This window comes from Aulonocara sp. 'chitande type north' Nkhata Bay, linkage group LG1 (assembly GCF_057382095.1).
Source record: "Aulonocara sp. 'chitande type north' Nkhata Bay isolate Kocher_YH1m ecotype deep benthic linkage group LG1, A_spYH_male_GT1.1, whole genome shotgun sequence".
Classification (NCBI taxonomy): Eukaryota; Metazoa; Chordata; class Actinopteri; order Cichliformes; family Cichlidae; genus Aulonocara; species Aulonocara sp. 'chitande type north' Nkhata Bay.
In genome coordinates, this window is record NC_141344.1 from 3,134,010 (window position 1) to 3,142,141 (window position 8,132).

The 8,132-nt window shown below is 37.7% G+C and overlaps 1 protein-coding gene across 1 annotated transcript in view; it reads right to left on the reverse strand.

Annotated features, from left to right (window-relative positions):
- LOC147338508 (NACHT, LRR and PYD domains-containing protein 12-like) overlaps positions 1-8,132 on the reverse strand; it is a 60,531-nt gene that overhangs the window by 21,159 nt on the left and 31,240 nt on the right. The gene's annotated exons all lie outside the window — the stretch shown is intronic.

The window sequence follows — 8,132 nt, forward strand, 5'->3', positions numbered from 1 at the left end:
GAGGCAAGAGGAGGAGAGACCCGAGGCGTCCACCGGTCATAGTGGCAGAGGAACTGAACTTCATGTAAGAAGTTATGACCTGGGCCCTATTTCAGCAAGCCGGTTTAGAAAACTCAGAGTGAAAAACGATACTCAGGGTTGAGTAACCCCGAACTGTCCACCTCGGAATATTCGGTTTCAGAAAGGCTGATAACAATTAGTTCAATCAACGCGGAGTTGCTTTAACCCCAAGTTAAGCGCGCGCACGAGGATACATAAAGCCCTGATTAGTGGAGCACAGATTAAGCGAGTCACCATGGAGACGGAGGGAAAGAAGGCGCGGTCAATGTATTTTACAGCGCTTGAGGCCGAAATTCTGATGGCAGTATAGGGCTTTGGAGCGTGATGTCACGGGGGTGGGCGATAACATGCAAATTTTGCGGAAAAAAAGTAACACAGCCTCAGCTGCAAAAGAAAGGGAGCATGCATGGCAAAACATGGCCGACAGAGTCAATGCATGAGTGTTAATTTAAACATTGATCTAGGGATTTCCACCCATGTAACACGTTATTTTATTATATTTTATTTTATTTTTTATTTCATACATTTGATTTTGTGATGTGATGTGAGCGCAGGTGCAACCCAACAGGCCCCAAACGTTCCTGGCAGCAAGTAAAAATGAAATATAAAACTAGAAAAAATTGCATTTCCTGCGAAAATGCTGTGTGGATGCCTTACGCTGAAGATTTCTGCTGAAAAAAGCAGAAAAAGTTGAAAAAACAAAAAACATTGCCCTGAGCGAGATTCGAACCTGGCCTTTCTGATCTATAGGCGGCGTCTCACCTTACTGGACCAAACTGATTCTTACAAAGAAGAGGTGGAGAGACTGACAATTCTGGTGAAATTAGCAGAAGCTGCTTAGTATTGTGCTAATAAGAGGTGAAAAGGCTAAACATTTAGCAGAAAAGAGGTGAATCAGAAGAAGTTCTGCTGAAAAGAGGTAAAGAAGCAAAAAGATGAGTTGAAAAGAGGTGTAGAAGTGCTTGCTGAAGATGGCTGTATGTGTAATGACACACTGGAGAGTGTCAAGAAAGCAGAGCGCATGCAAGCAGGGAACATGTGTAGCAACTGTCACAGGTAGGATTCGAAACTCTGCCCCCGGGTCTCACGGCAGCTGCCCTACCCTCTGAGCCAAATGAGTTCTGGTCTCAAGCAAATATATGATGAGAGAGAAAATGTGCACTGTGGAGCAGAAGCTCAAATTAGCAGAAAAGAGGTGAAGAGGAAGAACTTTGTTGTGAAATGAGGTAAAGAAACTGAAATTTGTGCTTAAAACAAGTGAAAAAGCTGAACTCTGAAATCCTGCTAAAACAGTAGTAGAGGCTGATATTTTTCAGCTACTCACTGAGCCAAACTGGTTCTCACGTAACTGAAAAAAGGTGGAAAAGCTTAAAATTCTAATGAAAACAGCAGAAGAGGCTAAGTGCACTGTGGAGCAGGAGCTCTAATTAGCAGAAAAGAGGTGAAGAGGAATAATTTCTGCTGAAAAGAGGTAAAGAAGCAAAAAGCCGAGTTGAAAAGAAGTGTAGAAGCAGAAGTGCTTGCTGAAGATGGCTGTATGTGTAATGACACACTGGAGAGTGTCAAGAAAGCAGAGCGCATGCAAGCAGTGAACATGTGTAGCAGCTGTCACAGGTAGGATTCGAACCTCTGCCACCGGGTCTCACGACAGATGCCCTACCCTCTGAGCCAAATGAGTTCTGGTCACAAGCAAAGATATGATGAGAGGGAAAATGTGCACTGTGGAGCAGCAGCTCAAATTAGCAGAAAAGAGGTGAAGAGGAAGAACTTTGTTGTGAAATGAGGTAAAGAAACTGAAATTTGTGCTTAAAACAAGTGAAAAAGCTGAACTCTGAAATCCTGCTAAAACAGCAGAAGAGGCTGATATTTTTCAGCTACTCATTGAGCCAAACTGGTTCTCACGTAACTGAAAAAAGGTGGAAAAGCTTAAAATTCTAATGAAAACAGCAGAAGAGGCTGAGTGCACTGTGGAACAGAAGCTCAAATTAGCAGAAAAGAGGTGAAAACAGCAGAAGAGGGTGAGATTTGTGCTGATAAGAGGTGAAACTGCGGAACCAATCAGAGGTACTGCTTCTGTCTGCTTCATCAGGCTGTGTACTTGTATGTATTTCTGCCATAGACTGTTAACCAGAATCTGAGGTCCATATTAGAAAAGCTGCTAAAATCATTAAACTTTGCAGAATTGTAATAAATTATCAATATGAATTACCGGTCTGTGATAGTGTATAAATTTGTAGTTAAAAAAAAAACATGTGGGCCAAGGTGGAATCGAACCCACGACCTCTGGTCTGAAGAGCGGTGTCATTACCAATCGCGCCACCTCTAAGGGGGCGGGCGCTTTGAAAAAAAGGGTGATGAGGAGTCAGAATTAGATCGCGGTGAGACGCGAAAAACGCCGTTTTTTGGAGTTACAAAACGTCGTGTAACTCAAAAACTAGGTGGGATAGAAGCATAATTCTTGCACTGGGTGAATCAGCGGACTTTGGTGTACTTTGACTGCGATTTACATAGCTCTTTGTATCTCCGTCGCGGAGATATGACGAGAGAAGAAACGGCTTCATTTTCGGAATTTGAAAAATGAGAGGAGGACAGATTTCCACCCCTCAAACAAGTCTAACTCATCTCAGAACGGTAATAGGTGAGAAAATAATTCTTGAATTGTGAGTGTCAGGAGTGTCTGAAGATATACAGGGACAAGCCTCATGTCTTAACTTTGCTTCGTTAAGGAGATATGACGATTTGAAAATGCCTTCAGTTTCAGTATTTCAGCTCTGAGTTTCACAACCTCCCCATAGACTTTGAATGGGGAGTTTTTAGACCATGTGTCACTTCGAGGCAAATTGTGAAAAAAACGTAACTCTCACAATAATTATAGTGACACTGTCTTAAAGCCAGCAAAAATACCTACGTTTTGATGTATAATTTGTGGAAGTTGAGTGGAAATTGAGCGAGTAGCAAGGAGTTGTTCAGACATGAAGAGAAAATTCAGAACGGACGAGTGTGCAGTGGGAGTTAATTGCATAGCAACCATAGCAACACATGTATTTTCTGAAAAATCACAAAGTTGTAACTGAAAACTTAAAGAGTCATTACATGAAAACGGTAACAGATATGAAAAAGCTGAATCACACAGGAATAGCCCAATCATCTGAGAACGTTTTAAAGTTTGAATGGAGTTTCTAGGTGAAAGTATGAGGAAGTAGTTAAGTTTCAAAGACAAGCAAGTTTTAGCAGAATTGTAGAAGTTTCCCATTCATTTCAATGGGACAAATTAAAGGAAAAAAGTGTAATATTTTAAAAAGTATAATAGTAATAAGTACCAAAAGATATAGCAGTCGAAAGCAGAAATAGCAGAACAGTTTAGAGTTTGAATGGTAAAAATCGGCTGAAAACTGAGGGAGTAGTTAAGCGGCAAAGAAACGGAGCAACTAGAATAACTAGAAAAATTTGCATTTCCTGCGAAAATGCAGTGTGGATGCTTAAAGCTGAAGCTGTATGCAAAAACTAGCTGAAAAAGCTGAAAAGTTGCAGAAATTGTAAAAACTTTGCAGAAGCAAAAGAAGTTTGCTAAAATGGAATAACTTAGCAGAACTGCAATATCTTAGAGGAAACATAATACTTGGCAGAAATACAATAGCATAGCAGAATTTAGCAGAAATATTGTAACTTACCAGAAACATGATAACTTCTCAAAAATACAAGAATTTAGGAGAAATAGTATAAGATAACAGAAAGAATATATTTAGCCAAAAATACTTAAACATTACAGAAACACTATGATTTAGAAAAATAGTACAACAGAGCAGAAATATTGTGATTTACCAGAGACACTGTGATGAACTATGAATATTGTAATTTTAAATTAAGACTATGTTTTAGCACAAATATTATAATTTGGCAGGAATACTATAATTTAGCAGAAATACTATATTAAGCACAAATCCTATAAAAAGCAGAAATGGTATGATTAAGCATAAATACTACATTTAGTAGAAATACTTTGTTTTAGCACAAATCCTATAAAAAGCAGAAATACTGTACTATGATTTAGTAGAAAAACTATAATTAATCAGAAATACTAAATTTAGCAGAAATACTATATTAAGCACAAATCCTATAAAAAGCAGAAATACTGTACTATGATTTAGTAGAAAAACTATAATTAATCAGAAATACTAAATTTAGCAGAAATACTATATTAAGCACAAATCCTATAAAAAGCAGAAATACTGTACTATGATTTAGTAGAAAAACTATAATTAATCAGAAATACTAAATTTAGCAGAAATACTATATTAAGCACAAATACTATGAAAAGCAGAAATAGTATGATTAAGCATAAATACTACATTTAGTAGAAATACTATATTAAGCACAAATCCTATAAAAGCAGAAATAGTATGATTTAGCACAATAGTAATAAGTTAAACAGAAAAATTGGAAAAGCAAAATGGACAGCTGAAAAAATGCTGAACATGCTGAGGGTCCCTCAAATATACTTGTTAAATGACAAAAATCTGCAAAAAAATTTATTACAGCCACACAATCACAAATATGTACACATGAGGAAACACACATGCACAGAGAGACCCACACACAAGATCCAATTCAGTCAACCAGTCTAAATATATTGAATTTAAATCTTAGAATGAGATCATCCCATTAAAAGCCTTTCTCTCTCTCTCTCTCTCTCTCTCTCTCTCTGTCACACACACACACACACACACACACACACACACACACACACACACAGGGAGAGAGAAGTAAGTTTCTAGGTCAGCCTGGGAGCTGGTGAATTTGAATCCACCAATCAGAGAGGCTGTGCACTTTTCCCCACCAAAACAGGTGCATCTGTTTACACACGCAGCAGCACAGAGAGACACAGGATTTTTGCAGTCTATTTCTCATAGTGACGACTCCCCTCAAACAAATGACCGTAATTTCCTAACCGTAGGGGCTAGAACGGTCATTCTTACACCGTTTTGTTCAGAAGAGATGGGGGATTCTTCAAGTGTTGACAATTTAATATTAAAATATGAATTTTTAGAGGTATATGACATGGATGACTTGTTGACTTAGAAGCCACGAATTCCCCAATATGCAAATTTGAATGCCTGAGACCACATATGTGATTGGCTGGCTGGGAAGCCGTGCAGGCCCTGATTTGTGGATTTGAATTCCTCAGTCCTCAGATATGATTGGCTGGCTTAGAAGCCACGAAGGCCCCAATATGCAAATTTGAATGCCTCAGGACACTTATTTGATTGGCTGGGAAACTGTGCAGGCCCTGATTTGAAAATTTGAATGTCTCAGTCCTCACAGAGGATTGGCTGCCTGGGGACCTGGCAGAAATATATAGAAATACTATTATTAAGCATAAATACTACATTTAGTAGAAATACTATGTTTTAGCACAAATATTATAAAAAGAAGAAAAACTATAATTTAGCAGAAATACTATATTAAGCACAAATCCTATAAAAAGCAGAAATACTATAATTTAGAACAAATAGTATAAAAAGCAGAAATACTATAATTTAGCAGAAATACTATGTTAGGCACAAATCCTATAAAAAGCAGAAATACTATAATTTAGCAGAAATACTATGTTAGGCACAAATCCTATAAAAAGCAGAAATACTATAATTTAGCAGAAATACTATATTAGGCATAAATCCTATAAAAAGCAGAAATACTATAATTTAGCAGAAATACTATATTAAGCACAAATCCTATAAAAAGCAGAAATACTATAATTTAGAACAAATAGTATAAAAAGCAGAAATACTATAATTTAGCAGAAATACTATGTTAGGCACAAATCCTATAAAAAGCAGAAATACTATAATTTAGCAGAAATACTATATTAGGCATAAATCCTATGAAAAGCAGTAATAGTATGATTTAGCAGAAATACTGTATTTAGCACAAGTACCGAAAAGTACCAGAAATACTATGATTTAGCAGAATAGTAATAACTTATTGAAACACAAATGCACAGAGGGACACACAAACACAGGCTCTAATCCAGTCAACCAGTCTAACTATGTTCAATTTAAATCCTACAATGACATGCTGTCAAATAAGGGCAGGGTCCTCTCTCCCCCACTAAACACACACACACACACACACACACACACACACACACACACACACACACACACACACACACACACACACAGGGAGAGAGGACTAAGTTTCTAGGTCAGCCTGGGAGCTGCTGAATTTGAATCCACCAATCAGAGAGGCTGTTTACGTTTTCCCGCCAAAACAGGTGCATCTTTTTACACACGCAGCACAGAGACATAGACCTGCTTCTTTCAGTTTATTTCACATAGTGAGGATTCCCCTCAAACAAATGACCATAATTTCCTAACCATAGGGGCTAGAGCGGTCATTCTTACACCGTTTTGTTCAGAAGAGATGGGGGAATCTTCAAGTGTTGACAATTTATCATTAAAATATGAATTTTTAGAGATATATGACATGGATGACTTGTTGACTTAGAAGCCACGAATTCCCCAATATGCAAATTTGAATACCTGGAGCCCACATACATGATTGGCTGGCTGGGAAGCTGTGCAGGCCCTGATTTGTGGATTTGAATTCCTCAGCCCTCAGATATGATTGGCTGGCTTAGAAGCCATGAAGGCCCCAATATGCAAATTTGAATGCCTCAGGACACATATATGATTGGCTGGGAAGCCGTGCAGGCCCTGATTTGAAAATTTGAATTTCTCAGTCCTCACAGAGGATTGGCTGCCTGGGGACCTGGCAGAAATATATAGAAATACTATGATTAAGCATAAATACTACATTTAGTAGAAATACTATGTTTTAGCACAAATAGTATAAAAAGCAGAAATACTATAATTTAGCAGAAATACTATATTAAGCACAAATCCTATAAAAAGCAGAAATAGGATGATTAAGCATAAATACTACATTTAGTAGAAATACTATGTTTTAGCACAAATAGTATAAAAAGCAGAAATATTGTAATTTAGCAGAAATACTATATTAGGCACAAATCTTATAAAATAGCAGAAATAGTATTATTTAGCACAATAGTAATAAGTTAAACAGAAAAATTGGAAAAGCAAAATGGACAGCTGAAAAAATGCTGAACATGCTGAGGGTCCCTCAAATATACTTGTTAAATGAAAAAATCAGCAAAAAAATGCACAGGGCGAGAGAAGTAAGTTTCTAGGTCAGCCTGGGAGCTGCTGAATTTGAATCCACCAATCAGAGAGCCTGTGTACTTTTTCCCGCCAAAACATGTGCCTCTTTTTACACACGCAGCACAGAGAGGCACAGGATTATTGCAGCCTATTTCTCATAGTGAGGACTCCCCTCAAACAAATGACCATAATTTCCAAACCGTAGGGGCTAGAGCGGTCATTCTTACACCGTTTTGTTCAGAAGAGATGGGGGAATCTTCCAGTGTTTACAATTTATCATTAAAATATGAATTATTAAAGATATTTGACTTCTAATGCACCATAACTGAGTAGAGCGAAGCAAAAACTGCCTTGACTTGCCCTCAAACAACGCTTTCTAACTCGAAATCTATTTGGAGTATCGATATCATTCTTTCACCGTAAGAGACAGCAGGCTTTGGTGAACAATCATGGAAATTTTCAGGTCTCTGTGGAAATCCAACAAAAAGTTATGATGAGAGAAAAAAGTGGTTCATTTCCACAGTTTGAAATCTGAAGAAATCTGAGCGAAGGACGAATTTCCTACCCTCAAACAAGTCCAACTCATTTCAGAACGGTAATAGGTGAGAAAGAAATTCTTGAATTGTGAGCGTCAGGGGTGTCTGAAGATATTCGGGGACAAGCCTCATGTCTTAACTTTGCTTCGTTAAGGAGATATGACGATTCGAATATGCCTCTCATTACAGAAATCCAGCGGTGATTTTGAACAAGCTCTCCATTCACTTTATATGGAGAGTTTTCTGACCTTGTGTTAGTCTGAGGAGATTTGCAAAAATTCTATAAATCCCACAACAATGATGGTGACATTTTCTGAAAGCCAGCAAAAATACCTACGTTTTGATGTATAATTTG